Source organism: Symphalangus syndactylus, chromosome 11 (assembly GCF_028878055.3).
Source record: "Symphalangus syndactylus isolate Jambi chromosome 11, NHGRI_mSymSyn1-v2.1_pri, whole genome shotgun sequence".
Classification (NCBI taxonomy): Eukaryota; Metazoa; Chordata; class Mammalia; order Primates; family Hylobatidae; genus Symphalangus; species Symphalangus syndactylus.
This window is the reverse complement of record NC_072433.2, coordinates 84,682,078-84,705,696: the sequence shown is the minus strand read 5'-3', so window position 1 is coordinate 84,705,696 and position 23,619 is coordinate 84,682,078. Positions and strand designations below refer to the sequence as shown.

The window sequence follows — 23,619 nt, the reverse complement described above, 5'->3', positions numbered from 1 at the left end:
AATATGAAATCACAAATGGAGATATTAAATGACTGTGAATTTAAGAAAAAGACTATAATTTCTGACAAAATGGAAAAAATTAATTGGAATGTACTAGGTTTGTTTTGCTTTGTTTTTAAGGATACTTATATTCCACATTGGTCTCATTGATAAGGTGACCCAAAAAAACTTTGTTTTTAAGGATACTTATATTCCACATTGGTCTCATTGATAAGGTGACCCAAAAAAACTTTTTTTTTTTTGAGACGGAATCTCACTCTGTCACCCAGGCTCCCTGTAGAGCACGGCTCACTGCAACCTCCGTCTCCTGGGCTCAAGCAATTCTCCTGCCTCAGCCTCCCAAGTAGCTGGGATTACAGGCACTCACCACCATGCCTGGCTAATTTTTGTATTTTTAGTAGAGATGGGGTTTCACCATCTTGGCTAGGCTGGTCTTGAACTCCTGACCTCATGATCCACCCACCTCGCAATGTGGTGGGATTACAGGCATGAGAGTGAGTTCTACAGTACCTTTTTTTTTTTTTTTTTTTTTTTGAGACAGAGTCTCGCTCTGTCGCCCAGGCTGGAGTGCAGTGGCGCGATCTCGGCTCACTGCAAGCTCTGCCTCCCGGGTTCACGCCATTTTCCTGCCTCAGCCTCTCCGAGTAGCTGGGACTACAGGCGACCGCCACCACGCCCGGCTAATTTTTTTGTATTTTTAGTAGAGACAGGGTTTCACCATGGTCTCAATCTCCTGACCTCATGATCCGCCCGCCTCGGCCTCCCAAAGTGCTGGGATTACAAGCGTGAGCCACCGCGCCCGGCCTCTACAGTATCATTTTAAAAAGTACAAGTGAATGTGGATCCATCTGCGAAAAAAAAAAAAAAAAAAACTACAAAAAGACAAAAATGCAACACTCAGTCCTTGCAAAGGACAACACACTGGAGCTGACCAAGCACATGCTTTATAAATGCTTTTTCAAAATCAAATGTTAGAACATACAAGAAACTGGTTTGTTCTTATTGTTTATTTTGATTGTGTCATTCCTTGCACATCACCTCCTCCTCGTCCTGGCATTTCGCATAGTGAGAAAAGTCATCAAAGATAGAGGTTGTGTGCTTGCAGGAAGCAATAATTTTCAGCACTTGTTTTTCTTTTTCTAAAGGCACCTCCTGTGTTTCATGGTTTATGACTGGCTTGTTGTCATGATTCTCTAGTCTGATGTGCCTGAGCTGGTTATTGGCTACATCACTGACAAAAATCCACTTGACATCAAACTTCCCCTTCCATTTGTCTTGAGACCAGACTCCAGCACTGGTGCTGCTGTCCACAGAGCACTTCATCTCCGCCACCCCACAGAAATACTCACTCCCACTGATGCTGAAGAGCAGGTAGACAGGCCCCTTGCTGCTTATGGAGCTGAATGCGCTATTCAAGTAAGTAGTGCCATGTTCTGTACTACACAAAATGGAGTACTTAATGGAGTGGTGAATGTCATCCTCAGAATAGCTCTTTATAATGCACACACATGTCCACTTTTAAGATTCCAGTCAAATTCTTTAGGATTATAACTGTGGGCAGCTTTCACTTTTTTTACACTTGGGGAAGAACTAGTCTTGGTACTTCCAGGAGAGTTACTATCACTGTCGGCCCCTCTGCTCTGCCCAAATGCCATATTTTCACGTGAGGAATGATCCAGCAGGTCTGGAGTGGCTGCTGAGGGCTCTGGTACTGTGGTTGAGCCAAAGCAGGAAGCTTCATTGCGAGAAGCTGAAGCACCTTCTGGGGTTGTAGGACAGCCTGTGAGGATCATGTCTCCTGGGGGGCCGGGGTCTTCAGCACAGGCCCCTTGTCATCCTGGGTGTCAATATCCATGTTATGCTTTATAGATGGAGGGGGCAGTGCACCCCCTATGACAGGCCCACTCCTTGTTTCCATTTTAGGCTGTGGTTTTGCAGGCTTGCTGGCAATGGCAGCCCATGAGGTCAGCTTTGAAACTGCCATGTTCACATATGTCCCATCATTGCCAGAAAGGATGCCAATCAGTGCCACGCTGCTGATGACAGAGCACACTGTCTTGACTGCAGAGGAGCTGACATCCCCAATCTTCAGGCTGACCATGCCCTGCTTCAGGCTGTTCACTCCAGGGGCCTTGCTAAGGGTGTCACTGTGAAAGCCCATCTGCCCATCAACCACTGTGTGGCCCAGGGAGCTTGGGGGTAGGTGTAGCTGCTCCCATATGTAGAGCTCTGAATCTGCTACCCTTGAGACCCACTTGTCCTCCATGCCAATAATATAAGGTTTGGGGGTAAAAATTAAACCTGTGCTGATAGATTTTGTTCTCCAGACCCCAAGGCTATCCCAAAATAGAATTGTGCATAAAATTATGATCTCTGTTACTGAGCTGTTCATAGGTGATGAGGTGTAGAATCAAAGGGTCCCTTGCAGTGGACCACAGAGACTCATTGAGGGATTAAGGAACTCCAGTGGATGGTGGGTAATAGCTGGACAGGTAGAGGTCACTCACTGAAGGGTAATTGTTACTCTAATTTGACTCTCCAGAAAGGTAGAACTGAAAGTCATTGTCATGACCCACATCCTTGTGATGCAAAGAATCATTGTGTACTTTATTATCTTGTCCTTTTGTTCTCTAAGTGTCCGTGCTGATGGTCACATGCTTCATGAACAGCTTGGAGCAGTGCAGGGCCGGGACACAGGCTGGCTCAAGCATCCCTGTGAGGCTGGGCCTGTCATCTCTGCTAATGCAATCTCTGGCCTCACCACCAACGCCCCAGGTACCAGCTGGGCAGTGACAGTGGCAGTGGCAGTGGCAGTGGCAGTGGCAGTGGCTGCTGGGTGCTCAGGCCACTGGTGAGGCACTACCTCAGTAATGCTTTTCCCAAGCCCTAGTCTATGTAAGTTTCCTGTTATAAACTCCAAGATTCCCCTGTAATTTTCCATTTTTCCATCATGGTAGTTATCGTCTTTGCCATTTCTTTTTCTCTTTTTTTTGAGACTGAGGGCTCACTATGTTGCCCAGGCTGGTCTCAAACTCCTGAGTTCAAGCAATCCTCCCGCCTCAGCCTCCCAAGTAGCTGGGATTATAAGCATGTGCCACCAGGCCTGGGGGATCTTTGGGGGTGGTATGAATGGAAAAGGAAATGAAGGAACTTTCTAAGACAGCCATTCTCAATTAGATGCAATGAGAGAATTAGACCTCACAGAAAATAATTTGAGATGCTATTTTCTTAATTATTCTAATAATGTTACATAGTATCATTCTTGATGCACAAGAGGTAAACTGATTAATTGGGCATGAGGATTTAACTCCCTTCTAGATCCCCAGTTGAGAGGTACTATCTGAGGCTGCATTGTTCCATATTGTAGCCACTAGCCACATGTGGCCATACGATTTTAAATTTATATTATTTAAAATTAAATACAATTTAAAATTTAGTTCCTCAATCAGACCAGCCACACTTCAAATGCTCAAAAACCATATATGGCAAGAGCTGCTATATTAGATAATACATAAGTGTCAATTTTATCTCAAATTTTAAAAATAAGAAATTAGCACAAATAAGTTTATATTACGTATGAATAAGGTTTTAAAGTTTGATGATGGTAAGGCGTTATGTCTCATGAAACACACACACACACAAAAAAATCTTACTTTTGTCAGTTTTCATAATATAACACATCTACTAAACTACAACATTTCATATTATTACCGGTCCTGAATAATCAGTTTCCAAGAAAATCGCAATTTAGAAATGTGTATCTGGGCTTGAGTTCATTTCGAAATATAATTAATACCCCCAGGACTGGTCAGATTTGTTTCACCCAATTCATCTTTAAAGGATTATAGAACCAGGGTATTTTGCAGCAATACATGGACCAAATGCTTAATATTCAAGATGGGCTTTAAACAGCACACTTGGTGAAAAACACCACCACTACTACAAACAATAGAACACTTTCTATATTAGCCAAGTTAAACATATCAGCATTTTTCATGAAGTCATGCAATCAAACAGACTTCATTTTACAAGACACTGTTCATTGGACTCTAAAATGAGTTTGCTAAATTAATATTTCAATGAATTACAATTAAAGAGAATATATAGATTTTCAAGTGCCATTGGGTTAGACCAAAATGTCTTAGAACCAAAAAACAAAGTTATCAATAGTTGTCAGCAGTTTAAGTATTCAACTTAAAGGAATATATGTAAATTGTGAAGTTATTCCAAACATCCAAACAAGAAAATAAAATTTTAAAAAAGGCTTTGATTCCTAGAATAGCCTATAGCCAAATTTCAACCAAAAGAATGCTTATTTTAAATAAATTCTCAGCCCTACAAAATGTAACAGCTGAATTATAGTCTGAGGTCGAGCACATATATAGACATATAAAGTCTAGTGCGTATATAACAAACTAGCCTGCCCTAATGCTCAGGAGGTCCCAACACTGTCCAGTTGATATTAGAAAGATGAGTTCTAAGCCACAGAGCTCAGTCACAGTGTGCTTGAGGCAGCTTGCCCTGTCTTTCAAGAGCCTATTGTACTCATATCTTCCCAATTCCACTTTCAGGAACATCATGTTAGTAGCTTGAATTAGGCCACAGTGGAAATTTCCAGATGGTTCTTATTTAAATATTGAAATAATAAGTAATAACACACTGGAAAATGACAATAATATGAAATAGGTCCCACACTAGAAACATGTTTTATGGTTTATGGTTGTGTTGCCCCTGGCTGTTGCTCTCACCCACTCCACAATCTTATTTAATGACATCTCCAATCTGTGGATGCTCAGGCAAAATACAATCATGCTTCTCTTTATCTCTGCCCCTTTTGTCACCTATCAAAAAAAATTTGGCTGCTGTTCCTTTCAAAATATATCCAGAATTCAACTGTTTCCCACACTTCTCACTGCTACCACCCTGGACCAAGCCACCAACAGCTCTTTCCCTGTCTTCATTTGCTCTTAATTGCTGCCATTCTACCCTCTACCACCTAGTCTCAGAATACCAGCCCCAGGGACACTCAAAACCCTGCTGGCTCCCCATTCATAGTAAAAAATCTGAAGTCCTTACAGCAGTCTGTTGATCTGACCCCTTTTCCCATTCTGAACACAGTTTTAGCTACTTTCCTCTCACTCTCTTCACTCTAGCCACATAGGCCTTTTTGCTCTTCCTTGAACATCCCAGGAAATTTCCCACTTCCATGCCTTTGCATGAATTGTCCTAGTATTAGAATGCTCTTGCCTAATACCTGCATGACTACCTCTTTCACTCCCTTCAAGTCTTGACTCAAATGTCACTTTAATAAGCCTGATCGCACTCTCCAATTGCAATGCCCTCTTCAGCAATTGTCACTCTCCTTTATCCTGCTCCACTTTCCCTTTCCTCCCATAGCGCTTATTAACTTCTAACATACTATACAATTTACTTATTTTATGTAAATAAAAGCAAGTAAAGTTAATACTTTATGAAAGCAGAGTCTTTCATCAATTTTATTTGCAGATGTATCCCATGCCTCTGGAATGGTGCTTGGCACATCATAGTTGCTCAAGAAATGTTTGTTAATGAAAAAATGAGTGGCTATCCCAAACTCTAAAGAATGTCAGATAGCTTTGTTTTCTCCTTTGATCTTAAGATGTTTGGGAACATGATAACTGGATCTGAAAGCCATCCAAATGTGTTGTGAAAATGTTCAGAATTGTTTAATCACATCTGTGATTCTATTCTGTAAACCAAAATCTGTCAGAAATCTAATGCCAAAATTGTTAGTGGAATTTTCTTGCTCACTGCATCACTTCTAAGAACAGTTTGAATCATTTCCTGAGACCCTAAAGGCTATAAATATACAATCTGCTTCTTAACTGGTGAAGAGACTCTAGTTTGTGTAAAGGTTTTAAACATATTTTAGGAGACATAAATGGTTTGAACAATAAAATTAACCTATGATTTACAGGAGCAAAAAACAAATGATTTTAGCATCCAGTAAAATTTTATGCTTGACTGCTCCATTATTTTATATCTGTACATGAAACTACTTTTCATTTTCTTTACTGGATACTATCAAGGTACAAATAATAACTCAAAATCTAGAAGTGTAAAGTTCTTATAACATCAAAGAACCGGCAGAACTAGTGTACTTTGTATTGTTCAATAATGTCGGTGGCGGTAAGAGAATGTATTATTGCATTTGAATACTCCAATTCCAAAATTTTATAAAATGTCTTTAAATTATATTAAAATGATCAATATATTTTGAAGCAAGTTTCTCAAATGGCCTTCAGACACAATCTTCATAGCCATTCAGAGATGTAAAGCAACAAATAACCTACATTTGTTTTAAAAATCTGTTGCAATGCTCTATACACCTAACATATGCTTTAGAAGTTTAAATTCATTGCTATAGCAGTAAACATGACTGACAGCTTTAGAATAAGTTAAAGAAATGAAAAAGAATTTTTAACACTATTATGAGCGCCTGGATGGGAAGAAGTAAAAAGAGAACAAACACAGGGAATTCTAACTTCTCCATACCTCTGGAGGATAAGAGAGCTGTTCGTTATTCATTTGTTTGTTGCTCTCTTTTAGAAATAAAGTGACAGAGCATGAGCTACATTTTCCCCTACCAATTTTTGGCAGAAGCATCTAAACAAGTGGTGCAAAAAGGAAGTATGGCTCCTGCTGTCATGGCTGAGATAACCATAGCCATCAGCATTGAATGGTGATGTAAGAAATATAATCATTGTAACAATCAAAGCGCACAAGCCCTACCTGGTCCATTCATATGTAACTTAATGAACATTGTTCTCCTTGGACAAGATAAGCAGCCCCAAAGTGCAGGTGAACAGAAGATATGGAGAGATTTCTGGCTTCAGTGTGAATCCTAGCCAGTTTGAAAGTTCATATTGGAAGCAAAACCACTAAAGAGGAAGTATTACTAAGCAATAATGCATATTAAGAGCACGGTATTATTGTTGATTAAATTCTCAAGTATTTATTAATTTTTAAATGCACTATATGCCTTCCTAAGAAAAACTTAGACCTCACTTGCCTCTAGAATCCTTGTTTCAGTGCACACTAAATATTTAGGAATGACATATGAAAAATTTGCAGCTTTTCTATACCTTTCAATTAAATAACATTTAAATATCTAGTAATTGCCTACCATTTACCAGACACATGTTGGGAGTGCAACAATAAACAACGTAAGTGATGCTAGTAATTTTTGTACATTGATTTTGTATCCTGGAACTGCTGCAGTTGTTTATTAGCTGAAGGGGCTTTTGGGTTGAGACTATGGAGTTTTCTAGATATAGCATCTTGTCATCTGCAAACAGAGATAGTTTGGCTTCCTCTCTTCCTATTTAGATACCCTTTATTTCCTTTACTTGACTGATGTCTCTGGCTAAGACTTCAGTAGTATGTTGAATAGAAGTGGTTAGAGAGGGCATACCTGTCTTGTGCCACTTTTCAAGAGGAATATTTCCAGCTTTTGTCCATTCAATATAATGTTGGCTGTGACTACCATTTTGAGGCATGTTCCTTTAATACCTCGTTTATTGACAGTTTTTAACAGGAAAGATAGCTGTCACTTTAAATTAAAAGCTAGGAATGATTATGCTTACTGGGACAAGCCAAAAGCTAGGCCTCTTTTGCAAAATAGCCGAGTTTTGAATGAAAAGGAAAAGCTCTTGAAGAAAATTAAAAGTGCTACTCCAGTGAACACATGAGTGATCAGAAAACAAATCAGCCTTATTACTGATATTTTTAAAAGTTTGAATAGCCTGTATAGAAGATAAAAGCAGCTATAACATTCCCTTAAGCCAAAGCCTAATCCAGAGCGAGGCCCTAACTCTCTTCAGTTCTAAGAAGGCTGAGAGAGGTGAGAAAGCTGCCGAAGAAGAGTTTGAAGCTAGCAGAGGTTTATTCATGAGGTTTAAGGGAAGAAACTGTCTCCATAATACAAAAGTGCAGGCCAGACGTGGTGGCTAATGCCTGTAATCCCAGCATTTTGGGAAGCCAAGGCAGATGGATCATGAGGTCAAGAGATCGATACCATCCTGGCCAACATGGTGAAACCCTGTCTCTACTAAAAATACAAAAATTAGCTGGACGTGATGGCGTGTGCCTGTAATCCCAGCTACTCAGAAGGCTGAGGGAGGAGAATCACTTGAACCCAGGAGGCAGAGATTGCAGTGAGCCGAGATGGCGCCACTGCACTCCAGTCTGGAGACAGAGCAAGACTCCGTCTCAAAACAACAACAACAAAAAAGTGCAAGGTGAAGCAGCAAGTGCTCATGTAGAAGCTGCAGCAAGCTATCCAGGAGATCTAGCTAAGATAATTGATAAAGGTGACTACACTAAACAACAGAGGTTTAATATAGATGAAACAGCCTTATATTGGAAAAAGATGCCATCTAGAAGTTTTATAGCTGGAGAAGTCAGCCTGGCTCCAAAGATTCAAAGAACAGGCTGACTTTCTTGTTAAAGGCTAATGCAGCTGGTGACCTGAGATTGAATCCCATGATCATTTACCATTTCAAAAATCCTAGGGCCCTGAAGAATTATGCTAAATCTACTCCGCCTGCTCTATAAATGAAACAAGAAAGCCTGAGAGACAGCACATCTATTTACATAATTGTTTACTGAATATTTTAAGCCCACTTTTGAGACCTATTGCTCAGACCAAAAAAAGAAAAAAACTCTTCAAAATGTTACTGTTTATCGACAAAGCATGCATGGTCACACAAGAGTTCTGGTAGAGATGTAGAAGGAGATTAATGTTACATATATTTTTTAATTTATTTTTTATTATTATACTTTAAGTTCCATGGTACATGTGCACAATGTGCAGGTTTGTTACATAGGTGTGCATGTGCCATGTTTGTTTGCTGCACCTATCAACTCATCATTTATATTAGGTATTTCTCCTAATGCTATCCCTCCCCCAGCCCTCCACCCCCACCAGGCCCTGGTGTGTGATGTCCCCTTCTTTGTGTCCAAGTGATCTCATTGTTCAACTCCCACCTATGAGTGAGAATATGCGGTGTTTGGTTTTCTCTTCTTGTGTTACTTTGCTGAGAATGATGGTTTCCAGTTTCATCCATGTGCCTGCAAAGGACATGAACTCATCCTTTTTTATGACTGCATAGTATTCCAAGATGTATATGTACCACATTTGCTTTATCCAGTCTATCATTGATGGGCATTTGGGTTGGTTCCAAGACTTTGCTACTGTGAACAGTGCTGCAACAAACATACGTGTGCATGTGTTTTTATAGTAGAATGATTTATAATCCTTTGGGTGTATACCAGTAATGAGATTGCTGGATCAAATGGTATTTCTAGTTCTAGATCCTTGAGGAGTTGCCACACTGTCTTCCACAATGATTGAACTAATTTACACTCCCACCAACAGTGTAAAAGCATTCCTATTTCTCCACATCCTCTCCAGCATCTGTTGTTTCCTGACTTTTTAATAATCACCATTCTAACTGGCATGAGATGGTATCTCATTTTGTTTGGATTTGCATTTCTCTAATGATCAGTGATGATGAACATTTTTTCATAAGCTTGTTGGCTGCATAAATGTCTTCTTTTGATAAGTGTCTGTTCATATCCTTTGCCCACTTTTTGATGGGGTTGTTTTTTTCTTGTAAATTTGTTTAGAAATAGTTCTTTGTAGATTCTGGATATTAGCCCTTTGTCAGATGGATAGATTGCAAGATTTTCTCCCATTCTGTAGGTTGCGAGATTAATGTGTTTATGTCCACTAACGCAACTTCCATTTTGTAGCCAATGGAACAAGAAGTAATTTTGACTTTCACATCTTATTATTTAAGAAATACATCTTGCAAGGCTATGGGTGCCATATATAGTGAGTCCTCTGTTAGATCTTGGCAATGTAACTTGAAAACCTTCTGGAAAGGATTCACCATTCTAGAAAATAATAATAATATTTGTGATTCCTGAGAGGAGGTCAAATATCAACATTAATAGAAGTTCAGAAGAAGTTGATTCTAATGTTCATGGATGACTTTGAGGAGTTTAAGGTTTCAGTGGAAAGAGTGATTGCAGATGTGGTGGAGACAGAATGAGAACTAGAATTAAAAATGGGCCCGAAGATATGACTGAATTGCTGCAAGCTTATAATAACACTAACCTACGAAGAGTTGTTTCTTACAGATGAGCAAGGAAAGTAGTTATTGAGATGGAAACTTCTTCTGGTGAAGATTCTGTAAACATAGGATTTAGAATACTACGTAAACTTAGTTGATAAAAGAGTGGCAGGGTTTGAGAGGATTGACTCCAATCTTGAAAGAAGTTCCACTGTGGGTAAAATGCTATCAAACATTGTAAGCTACAGAGAAATCTCTCATGAAAGGAAGAGTCAAGTGATGCAGCAAACTTTATTGTTGTCTTAAAAAATTGCCACAGGCACCCCAACCTTCAACAACTACCACCCTTATCAGCCAGCAGCCATCAACATTGAGGCAAGACCATTTATCAGCAAAAATACCATGATTTACTGAATGTTCAGATGATTGTTAGTTTTTTTTTTAGCAATATGGTATGCTTTAAGGTATGTATATCTTTTTCTTAGACATAATGCTATTTCACAGTTAATATACTACGGTATAGTGTAAACATAACTTTTAAATGCACTAGGAAACAAAATAATTTCTGTGACTTGCTTTATTGCAACATTCATTTAATTGTGGTGGTCTGAAACCAAACTTGAACTATCTTCAAAGTCTGTATAAATGAAGCCTAGCAGGATACCATCCAAGCAGTTAATAGTGGTAGACAACAGATTCAAATCTGTACACTTGTGCACTATTTAAACCATTTAAATAAGCATATATCACTTCTCTAATAAAAAACAATCTTTCATTGGGTAGATCTGTCCAATATCTTGCTACCCACCTAATTATTAGTAAATGCTTTGTGATGTAATTATCTGGGAGGCAGAGCAAGATGGCAGGATAGATGACTCCACTGATCATATCCCCTGCAAGTACATCAACTTAACATCTATCTACACAGAAAAAAATAAAAAAACACCTTCATAAGAACTAAAAACCAGGTGAGCCCTCATAGTACCTGGTTTTAACTACACATCACTGAAAGAGGTACTGAAGAGATAGAAAAAAAGTCGTGAATCACCAGTGCCACCCAACCCCTATCGCCCCAGCATTGGCAGCATGTTGAGAAGGGCATCTCTGGGTGCTGGGGGAGGGAGAACACAGTAATTGTGAGCCACTGAACTCAGTGCTGTCCTGGTGGAGCAAAAAGCAAAACCAGACCAAATTCAGCTGATGCCCAACCACAGAGGAGCATGTAAAAAAGCCCTAGCCAAAGGGGAATTACCAATCCCAAAGGTCCAAACTTGAATTCCCACAAACTTCACCACTAAGGGCCAAAGTGCTCTGAGTCTGTAAGTAAACATGAAAGGCAATCTAGGACATAAGGACTGCAACCCTTAGGCAAGTCCTAGTGCTGAACCAGGCTAAGAGACAGTGGAGCACACAACCTACTGAGACAGCTGGGGCAGCTAAGGAAACGCTGGCATCACCCTTCCCCTAGCCACAAGCTGCACAGCTCCTGACTCCAAAAGAGACCCCTTCCTTATGCTTGAAGAAAGAACAGGAAAGAGAGGGGAAGACCTTGTCTTGCATCTTGAGTACCAGCTCACCCACAGCAGAAGAGGGCACTGCTCAGTCATGAGGCCCCAATTCTAGGCCCTAGCTCCCAGACAACATTTCTAGACACAACCTGGCCCAGAATGGAATCTATTACCTCGAAAAGAATAAACTATTCTTGGCACCATTTATCACCTGCTAACTGAAAAGCACTTGGGCCCTGAACGACCAGCAGCAATACCCAGGAAGTATATTGAAGGCCTTGGGTGAGCTTCTGAGATTCACTGGCTTCAGGTGAGATCCAGCATGTTACTGGCTGTGGTGGCTATAGGGTGAAACTCCTTCTGCTTGAGAAAAGCAGAAGAAAAAGTACAGGGGAATTTGCCTTGCACTTTTATGTACCAGCATGGCCACAGGAGAATAGAGAATATCAAGTGGGCTCTTGAAGTCCCTGATTCCAGGTCTTGACTCTTATCAAGTATCTCAGGACCTGCCCTGGCCCAGAGGGGAGCACACTGCCCTAAAGGGTGAGTCCCAGGTCAGGCAGCATTCATCACATGCTTATTTAAGAATTATTGGGCCTTAAGCGAATATCAGCAGCAGTCAGGCAGAACTCCTCATGGCCTGTGGTGGCCGTGACTATGAGGTGAAGTTTCTCTGACTTTGGAAAGGGGAGGAAAGAGTGGAAAGGACTGTATCTTGTGGTTTGTGTGTCAGCTCAGCCGCAGTACAAGAGTACACCCCATAGACTTCTAAGGTTTGTGACTCTAGTCCCTGACTCCCAGACAGAAACTGTGGATTCACTCGGGGCCTGAGAGAACTTGCCACTCTGAAGGGAAGGACACAGGCCTGGCTGTCTTTGCCACCTGCTGATTGTAGAGCCCCAGGGCCTTGAGCAAACATAGGCAGTAATCAGGGAGTGGTTACAGCAGGCCTTAGATGAAATCCAGGGCTGTAATGGCTTCAGGTCTGATCCGGTGCAGTCATAGTGGTGGTGGCCACAGGGGTACTTGTGTCACTCCACCCCTAGCTGTAGGTGGCTCAGAACAGAGAGAGACTCTGTTCGTTTACTAGATAGTAAAGGAAGAGAACAAGTCTCCAAGGGGTAATGAAAAAATTCTCCCAGATCTTGCCCAAGACCATCAAGGTGGTACATCAGTGAGTCTACAATAACCACAGCGTTATTGGGCTTGGGGTACTCCCTGAAGCAAATGCAGGTAAGATCACAAAACCCAAGTCCTTGAAAATATCTAGAAAGCATTCCCAAGAAGGACGGGTATAGACAAGCCCAGATAGTGAAGACTACAATAAATACCAAACTCTTCAATGTTAAGACACTGAAGAAAATCTGCTAGCATTAACACCGTCCAGGAAAACATGACCTGACCAAATGAACTAAATAAGGCACCAGGAACCAATCCTGGAAAAAGAGATGTGTGACCTTTCAGACAGAGAATTCAAAATGGCTGTCTTGAGGGAACCTCAAAGGAATTCAAGATAAAACAGAGAAGGAATTCAGAATTCTATCAGATACATTTAACACAGATGAAAATAATTAAAAAGGATCAAGCAGAAACTCTGAAGCAGAAAAATGCAATTGTCATACTGAAGAATGCACCAGAGTCTTTTATTAGTGGAATTGATCAAGCAGAAGAAAGAATTAGTGAGCTTCAAGGCAAGCTATTTGAAAATACACAGAAGAGACAAAAGAAAAAAGAATAAAAAAAAGAAGCATGCCTAAAACATATAGAAAATAGCCTCTATAAAAATAGCCTCAAAAGGGCAAATTTGAGTTCTGACCTTAAAGAAGTAGAGAAAAAGAAGTAGAAAGTTTATTCAAAGGAATAAAAACAGAAAACGTCCCAATCCTACTGAAAGATGGCAGTATTTGAATACAAGAAGGTTATATGAACACAAGCAGACTTAATCCAAAAAGATGACCTCAAGGCATTTAATAATCAAACTCCCAAAGATCAAAGAAAGGAGTCTAAAAGCAGCAAGAGAAAGGAAAGAACATACAATGGAGCTCCAATATGTCTGGCACCAGACTTTTCAATGGAAAGCCAGGAGAGAGTGGTAAGACATATTTAAAGTGCTAAGGGGTGGGGGCGGGGGGAACAAAACTTTACCCTAGAATAAATATCTGGTAAAAACATCCTTCAAACATGAAGTAGACAAACAAAAGCTGAAGGATTTCATCAACACCAGATCTGTCCCACAAGAAATGGTAAAAGGAATAATGCAATCAGAGAAAAATAAGAATGTTAATTAGTAATAAGTAATCATCTGAATGTACAAAACTCGCTGGTAATAGTAAGTACACAGAAAAACGCAGCATAGGGTAACACTGCAACTGTGATGTGTAAACTACTCTTAAAGACTAAAAGATGAATCAATCAAAAATAATAACCACATCAACTTTTCAGAACATAGAAAGTATAATAAGATGCAGATAAAATCAACATAAAGTTTAAAAGTTGGGGGGATGGAGGGTGAAGTAAAGGTGTGGAGTTTTTATTTTACATACACTGACTCCAGACTTCCCAGTGAAAGTGACAGCAACTCCAGCAAGGCAGGAGGTTGGACCTCTGTACATACCCCTTTGAAGGGGACTGAATCCAGGGAGCCGAGCAGTGACTGTCTTTGGGCCCCACTTCCACAGCACCACACAGGATAAGACCCACTGGCCTGGAATTCCAGCCAGCCACTAGAAATAGCATTTCACCTACCTGGGACAGAGTTCCTGTGGGGAGGAATGGGCTGCCATCTTTTCTGTTTGGGAGACTCAGCTGTTCCAGTCTTAGGGCTTTGGAGAGTCCAAACTGGCCAAGGGCAGAAGGGATCCCCCAGCACAGCACAGCTACTCTACCAAAACATGGCCAGACTGCTTCTTCACGTGGGTCTCCAATCTGTACCTCCTCGCTGGGTGGGACTTCCCAACCAGGGCCTCAAGCCACCCTCACCAGTGTTCTCAAGCCGATAGAGATTTGAATACACCCTGAGAGGAAGTTCCCAGAGGGAGGGGCAAGCCACTATCTTTGCTGGCTGGGTGACTTAGACATTCGAGCCTGTGGGCTTTGGAAATCTCAAGCTGACTGGGGCAGAAGTGGTCCCCCAGCACAGCAGAGCTGCTCTATGAAAGGCATGGCCAGACTGCTTCTTTAGGTAGCTTTCCAATTATGTGTCTCCTCACTGGGCAGAACCTCTCAAACAGGTCCTCCAGCCACCCCTGCTGGTGTTCTCTGTATGACAGATATTTGAATTCTCCCAGGGATGGAGTTCTCAGGAAGAGGGGTGGGCTGACACCTTTGCTGTTTGTGTGACTGAGCCATTTCAGTCTGTGGGCTTAGGAGAGTCCAAACCAACCAGGGTCAGAGCAGATCCCCCAGCACAGCACAGCTGCTCTAACAAAATGTGGCCAGACTGATTCTTTGAATGGGTCCCCAATCCTGTTCCTCCTGACTAGACATGACTTCCTAACAGGGGTCTCCAGCCACTTCCTACAGGTGCTTTCAGCCAGCAACACCCCCATATCTCTCTGGGCTGGAGGTCCCAGAGGAAGGAGAAGGCTGCCTTTTTTGCTGTTTTGCAGGCTTCACTGGTGATGGGGTGCTGAAAAAATCCAAGGCAACTGGGGACTGGAGCAGACCACCAGCAAATGACAGCAGCCCTATGGAAAAGTAGCCAGACTATTAAAAGAAATAGAAAACAAAAATCCAAAGGTCAGCAACCTCAAAGATTGAAGGTAGATAAGCCCAAAAAGATGAGAAAAAATCAGCTCAAAAACAATGAAAATTCAAAAAGCCAGAGTGGCCTCTTTCCTCCAAATTACTGTGTCACCTCTCCAGCAAGGATTCAAAACTGGGCTGAGGCTGAGATGGCTGAAATGACAGAAGTAGAACTCAGAAAATGGATAAAAACAAACTTCACTGACCTTAAGAAGCACCTTGTAACCCAATGCAATGAAGCTAAAAATCATAAGACATTATATAAGCTGACAAACAAAATACAGTATAGAGAAGAATGTAACTGAGCTGATAGAGCTAAAAAAAAAATAAAAGAATTTCATAATGCAATCACAAGTATTAATAGCAGAACAGACCAAATGGAGAAAAGAATCTTAGAGCTTGAAGACTGTCTTTCTGAAGAAGACAGGCAGACAAGAATAGAGAAAAATGAATGAAAAGAAATGGTCAAAACCTCTGAGAAATATGGGATTATGTAGAGAGTGAATCCATGACTGATTAGTGTACCCGAAAGAGATAGGGAGAATGGAAAGTTGGAAAATATATTTCAGGATATCACGCATGAGAAATTCCCCAACTTAGCTAGGCAGGCCAACATTCAAATTCAGGAAATGCCCAGAACCCCAGTTACACTACTCCACAAGGATCATTTCCAAGACACATCATCATAGAATCTCCAGTGTCAAAATGGAAAAATAAGTTAAGGGCAGCCAGGGTGAGAGGCCAGGACACCTACAAAGGGAAGCCCATTGGACTGCCAGCAGTCCTCTCAGTGGAAACCCTACAAGCCAGAAGAGACTGGGGGCTAATATTCAAAATTCTTAAAGAAAAGAAATTCCAATCCAGAATTTCATATCTGGCCAAACAGAGCTTCATAAACAAAAAAGAAATGAGAGCTTTTTCAGACAAGCAAATGCTGAGGGAAATCGTTACCACCAGACCTGCCTTACAAGAGTTCCTAAAGGAAGAACTAAATATGGAAAGGAAAGATCATTACCAGCCACTACAAAAACATGCTGAAGTACACAGACCAGTGACACTATAAAGCAACCACATAAACAAGTCTGCAAAATAGCAAGCTAACATGACAGGATCAAATCTACACATATCAATACTAACCTTAAATGTAAATAGGCTAAATGGCCCAATTAAAAGACATGGAGTGGCAAGCTAGTTAAAGAACCAAGACCCATTGTTATGCTGTCTTCAAGAGACTCATCTCACATGCAGTGACACACATAGTCTCAAAATAAAGTGATGGAGGAAAATCTACCAAGAAAATTGAAAACAGAAAAATGCAGGGGTTGCAATCCTAGTTTCTGACAAAATAGATGTTAAACCACGAAGATCAAAAAAGACAAAGAAGGGCATTCATTACATAATGGCAAAGGGTTCAATTCAACAAGAAGACCTAACCATGAGCACCCAGATTCATAAAGTAATTTCTTAGACAACTTCAAAGAGACTTAGACTCCCATACAATAATAGTGGGAGACGTTAACACTCCAATGACAATATTAGACAGATTATCAAGACAGAAAAGTAACAAAGATATTCAGAACCTGAATTCAGTTCTGGGTCAAATGGATATGATAGATATCTATGAACTCTCTACCCCAAAACAACAGAATATACATTCTTCTCATCAGCACATGGTACTGCTCTAAAATCAATCACATAATCAGAAGTAAAACACTCCTCAGCAAATGCAAAAGAATTAAAATCATAACAGTTCCTCGGACCACAGTATGATCAAATTAAAACTCAAGACTAAGAAGATATCGCCAAGTCAATCCTAAGCCAAAAGAACAAAGCTGGAGGCATCACGCTACCTGACTTCAAACTATACTACAAGGCTACAGTAACTAAAACAGCATGGTACTTGTACCACAACAGAGACACAGATCAATGGAACAGAACGGAGCCCTCAGAAATGATGCTGCATATCTACAACTATCTGATCTTTGACAAACCTGACAAAAACAAGAAATGGGGAAAGGATTCCCTATTTAATAAATGGTGCTGGGAAAACTGGCTAGCCAACATATGTAGAAAGCTGAAACTGGATTCCTTCCTTACACCTTATACAAAAATTAATTCAAGATGGATTAAAGACTTACATGTTAGACCTAAAACCATTAAAATCCTACAAGAAAACCTAGGCAATACCATTCAGGACATAGGCGTGGGCAAGGACTTCATGTCTAAAACACCAAAAGCAATGGCAACAAAAGCCAAAATTTACAAATGGGATCTAATTAAACTAAAGAGCTTCTGCACAGCAAAAGAAACTACCATCAGAGTGAACAGGCAACCTACAGAATGGGAGAAAATTTTTGCAACCTACTCATCTGACAAAGGGCTAATATCCAGAATCTACAATGAACTCCAACAAATTTACAAGAAAAAAACAAACAACCCCATCAAAAAGTGCGCAAAGGACATGAACAGACACTTCTCAAAAGAAGACATTTGTGCAGCCAAAAAACACATGAAAAAATGCTCAGCATCACTGGCCATCAGAGAAATGCAAATCAAAACCACAGTGAGATACCATCTCACACCAGTTAGAATGGCCATCATTAAAAAGTCAGGAAACAACAGGTGCTGGAGAGGATGTGGAGAAATAGGAACACTTTTACACTGTTGGTGGGACTGTAAACTAGTTCAACCATTGTGGAAGTCAGTGTGGCGATTCCTCAGGGATCTAGAACTAGAAATACCATTTGACCCAGCCATCCCATTACTGGGTATATACCCAAAGGACTATAAATCATGCTGCTATAAAGACACATGCACACATATGTTTATTGCGGCACTATTCACAATAGCAAAGACTTGGAACCAACCCAAATGTCCAACAACAATAGACTGGATTAAGAAAATGTGGCACATATATACCAAGGAATACTATGCAGCCATAAAAAATAATGAGTTTATGTCCTTTGTAGGGACATGGATGAAAGTGGAAAACATCATTCTCAGTAAACTATCGCAAGGACAAAAAACCAAATGCTGCATGTTCTCACTCATAGGTGGGAATTGAACAATGAGAACTCATGGACACAGGAAGGGTAACATCACACTCCGGGGACTGTTGTGGGGTGGGGGGAGGGGGGAAGGACAGCATTAGGGGATATACCTAATGCTAAATGACGAGTTAATGGGTGCAGCAAAACATGGCACATGGATACACATATAACAAACCTGCACATTGTGCACATGTACCCTAAAACCTAAAGTATATTAATAAAAAAAAAATAAAAATAAAAAAACAAAAAAAATTAAAAAAAGTGAAGAAAGAAGATAAACTTTCTTAAAGGATATAGAATTCCATGATAATCCAAAATGGATTCAATTTGTACTTAATCATTAATACTGTTCTTGGATAATCTATTATGTCTATTTAAGAATATTTAATAATAACATTTACACTGGCTGAGCACTATCAGCATATTAGTTTTTATAGTAAACTTATAGAAGACCAAGTCCTATTCTCATGTCTATTTAACAAATATTGACTTCTTGTTTAGGTATCAGACAAGATTTATTGACATGACAATTCCATATTTTCTGAGAAGGATTAAAATTTTTATTAGGCCCCAAAACTAGAAGGCAATATCAATACTAGTCTTGTCACACTCATTTATCATAAAATTCATTCAAACCGCAGATTGAGGTTTCCATAAAACAATTAGTCCTGTTTCTCGTTCCATGCAAACAGGACAGACAGAAGCTATTCAAACATCTTTCTCAAACAAGATGTGAACAAAGAACTCTCGAGCCTAGATGCAATGTTGAATTTAGTAACAGTGCTCCCAAAACCAACCAGATATCTCAAAAGGCAAGGTGAGAAGGGGGAGAGACACAGCAGTGCAATCACTGTGCTGCCAGGTGAGGACAGCAATCATCACCATCTGGCCTACTGTCACATTGTCAAAGTGGAAAACACTAAATTAATTTGCATGCATGAAGATCCTCTCTTGATTTGCATGAAATTGTCATCTAAGAGATAATAAAGGGCAATATGAAAGGATTTTATTTTATGTATCTGTTTGCTTTTTAATTTCCCACTTAACATAGAGCAAAGGGAAAAAATCTAAGAAGGCCCTGAAATATAATCTGAAACAATAACCAATAACTGGATTGCTAAGAGAAAATAAGGATCCATAAATGAGCATACCTGAAAAGAATGAAGCCACCTTAGGCTTTAGTTGATTTGCTTATTTCCTTTAAATAATATATGCAAAGTTTCTATATAATGTCAGCATATATTAAGTATTTAATAAATGAGCACTGTTATTATGATTGATATTATTATAATGAATTTCTAGCAAAGGAATATTTGCCAAGCAAATACTCTTGATAAGGACACCACAAGTATGTTGAAAGAATAAATAATAGTTTGCTCCTTTATTGAAACATTATTTTTATTGTGTTCTCTTGTTAAGAGGGAAGGAGAAGATGGGGACAGGTAGGAATAATGGAACAAAATATGTATATATCATCAGGTAAAGACTAAGCTAAAACTAATCAATTTTTACTATTTAATAATTATAGGCTTTCACCAAAGCCAGAAACCAGATATTAAGTGCATATATATGCAATATATATATAAATATATATACATATACATATACATATAAACATATATACATATACATATATCTATAAATATATATACATATACATATATAAATATATATACATATACATATATAAATATATATACATATACATATATAAATATATATATACATATACATATATATATATATTTGGTTTGATATGCTCCAGATAGGCTTCCATATTATTCAACCCAGAAACTAAAAATCAAAATAATTATTATGCATTCAGAAATTGTCATGGCCTTAACCTCAGAGTAGTAAAGTTTTACAGACATCCCCAAATCAGTAACTTGATTATCCTAAGTTATCAACACAACAGGTACTTTCATGTTATCCTAACAAAACAATTATTTACCTACAGCACTGCCTGGTAGAGAGTAAGTGCTCAGTAAATATTTGTTAAATTAATGAATGAACCAGAAAAATAATGTAATGGCATTTTGCAAATGATCAACAAATGTATTATTTTTTGAATGGAATAACTCTGCATAAACATAAGAGGTATAAAACCAGTCAAGGAAAGGATCCTAACATACACTCTTCAAAATACTGTTTAATCTTAGAGAGTCTGATAGTATTTAACTCAGTTATGTTTTGCGATATAAGCAGAAGCATCAAAACAGCTTTACAAAATTCTCTGTGATAACACTTTGTCTCATATCCCTCTCTCACCAAATCAAGTCATTAAATATCACTTTTTTTGTATTGTGGAAACTTGTCCTTATCTGATGATATATACATATACATTAAATTATTACAGGAAAGGTGACGTGGTTTAATAATTAGTCTTGAAAACTGCTTCTCAAATAAGATACCACTCTGAAAATAATAAAATAAAATAAATAAAATAAAATAAGACTAATGAGAAAGATTGCTTTCATTCACTACCTGTGTGTTTTCCATGGAAAATACAGACAGATTTTAGGTGTCTGGGAGGAATGCTATTTGCTTAGAAAGGTGTTTTTCAGGCAAAAAGTAGGTGTTAAAATTTAACATTTTACTTCAAACTCTGTCATTTATACATTTGGAAAATTAACTTGAAATATAGGTTGCCATTTTCTACATACATAATAGGTTAACATTTGCTTCTATCAAGGTGGCATCAAAGTTTAGTAATCTCAGAAGATGACAATGTAAGTATACATAACTGCAAGAATACATTACCAAGTAATTGAATGCAATTTAAAATGTAAATGGTGATTTTATTTTGGTGTAGGTAAATGAAAAGAATCAAGTTTATTTCTTTTTTCAAAAGTATCTTTAATTGCCTTAGGTCAAATCTATTCCACATAGATTATCTATCATTCAAATCAAAGGGTGATAATTTTGGTCTCAAAAATAGCAATTTTGAATTTGAAAAGCATATCTCTTTTTTGTAATCACTGCTGCTGTGTCCACATTTTACCTTTGCAAGAGAAAGATAAATATACAAAGATCATGTAACAATTTTATGGTCATTGTAAAACAACAAATACAAAATTTTTCTCTGTTACTAAGAACAGAGTTAAAATTAAATCATAAAAATTAGAATTCTTTATACTTAAATTTAACCTATAGAAAACACATCAAATTCTCCAGAAGAAAAAAAAAGGAGGGATATTTTGAAACTAGTTTCCAAGTAATGCTGATAACCTTCCCTGACTGGAATAATCTCATAATGCTATATAGCCACAATTAACAGTATTGACAATATTTTCCTATTTTATTTGGGTACCAGGTATTCCTATCTCAGGGTCCTATCACAGTCTCCAAATCTTACCATATTCATAGCTAAACTTGTTATCTTCCTTCCCCAACTTTAATCTATTTTATCTCAGATAATCTCTACCAGAGTTAACAGCATATCCAATATCATTCTCCTAAACTATAAATTTTAGTCTTTCTCAGAGACTCCTTTCTTCTCAACCCTCTGTGAATCAGCATGCTCTTTCAATGCTGTCTCTAAAATTTCTCTCGAATCTGGCTGAGCTTCTTGCCTCCATGTTACTAAAATTGCTACATCATCTTTCAACAAGACTAATACAAAAGTCTCCAAACTGCTGTCCCTGTCCCCACTTGCTTTCAATTTGGTCCACTCTCTAAAGTGCTCCCAGAATTACATTTATTAAAAAGTACTTATTATATAATAATATCTCATCTTATTAAAGACTTCTTTCAGCTCACTATGGTCTTTAAAAAAAAGTTTCAAAATCTTTTTTTTTTTTTTCCTTTGAGACAAGGTCTGGCTCCGTTGCCCAGGCTGGAGCACAGTGGCACAATCTCATTTCATTCCAGCCTCAACCTCCCAGGCTCAACCTCAGCCTCCTGGGTAGCTGGGGCTACAGGCACATGCCATCATGCCAATCTAATTTTGTTTATTTTTTGTAGAGAAGAGGTCTCACTATGTTGCCTAAGCTGGTGTCCAACTCCTGCACTCAAGCAATCCTCCCACCTCAGCCTCCCACCTCACTCGGGCCCATGAGCCGCTGCGCACACCCAAGTTTCAAAATCTTCAACATGTCATATATTGCTCTTCAAAATTTGACTACACTTTATAGCATCAACTTCGACTTTCCCAAACCTCCATACCTAATAACCTATGGATTTCTTACTTATGAGTTTAATGCTTAGGAGTGGTTATACACGCTGTTTTTTCTGCATGGATTACTCTTTTCTAGAAAATTCCTACACATTCTCTAATCCTAACTCAATTTTCATTTCCTCTATGAAATCTTCCCCAGTTCCTCCAGCGTGAGACACTGTTTCCTTTACAGAGCTTTCATGGAAACAAGGAAGTTCACCATGAGAAAGGAAGACAGAGGATTCTGAAAACAGGAAATTTATAATCCAGAGGAGGAAATGGGAATTCCCGGAAAGATGCTGAAAGAAATTTCCTGGAAAACTACGCAGTAAGCCGGGGGAAAACCAACAACCTAAAAAGGAGGAAATGACATTGGCTGGGGACAAAAGAAAAAGCATGCTATCAAATTTCCAGGTGTCTCGATCTATTGAGAGGAAACCTCAGTTTTTTTTTTTCCAGAGAATTTGGAAGAAAGAGATAGACACCTAGAAACTTTCCTCCCTCCAAACTAATAAGGCTACTGTTACATCCAGGATACATTAAAATTTGTATAAGAAGAGGAATGTAATCAGCTTCTATGTGACTCAGCTCTGAACAATAATTGCTAATAAAAGTAAAATAATCTCTGAATATTAAGTAAACAAAGATGTGTTAATCATAGCTATATGATCCCTGAATATTAAATAAACTTAAATGTGTGATATAATTAAACTGGGAGGCATTTTACACAATTAACTCTTCATCTTCCATAAGAGGACTGGATGATATCTAAGACTGAAAAATCAAGAAACAGACGTATACTCACATGTTTTAGATGTAGGACGTGAAGGCCAGAAGAAACCGCAAAAGATTCCTAAGGACCAAGCAGGACCTGTGTTCCACAACTCCAGGGGCATCATTCAGATTGAGTTCTCTGGGAGTGGTGCCCCCAGAGTTGTGAAACAGGGGGCTTAGGATCAGAAGACCAGAATGGGGACAGTGAGGTAGGGGAACACTGTTTTTCATTACACCCTTGTAGTATTATTTGACCTCGTAAATTATGT

The 23,619-nt window shown here is 39.0% G+C and overlaps 1 pseudogene; it reads right to left on the bottom strand.

The window, feature by feature from the left end:
• Nucleotides 1–999: 999 nt before the first annotated feature.
• On the bottom strand, nt 1,000–2,663 carry LOC129492671 (YTH domain-containing family protein 1-like; annotated as a pseudogene).
• Between the last annotated feature and the right edge of the window lie 20,956 nt (nt 2,664–23,619).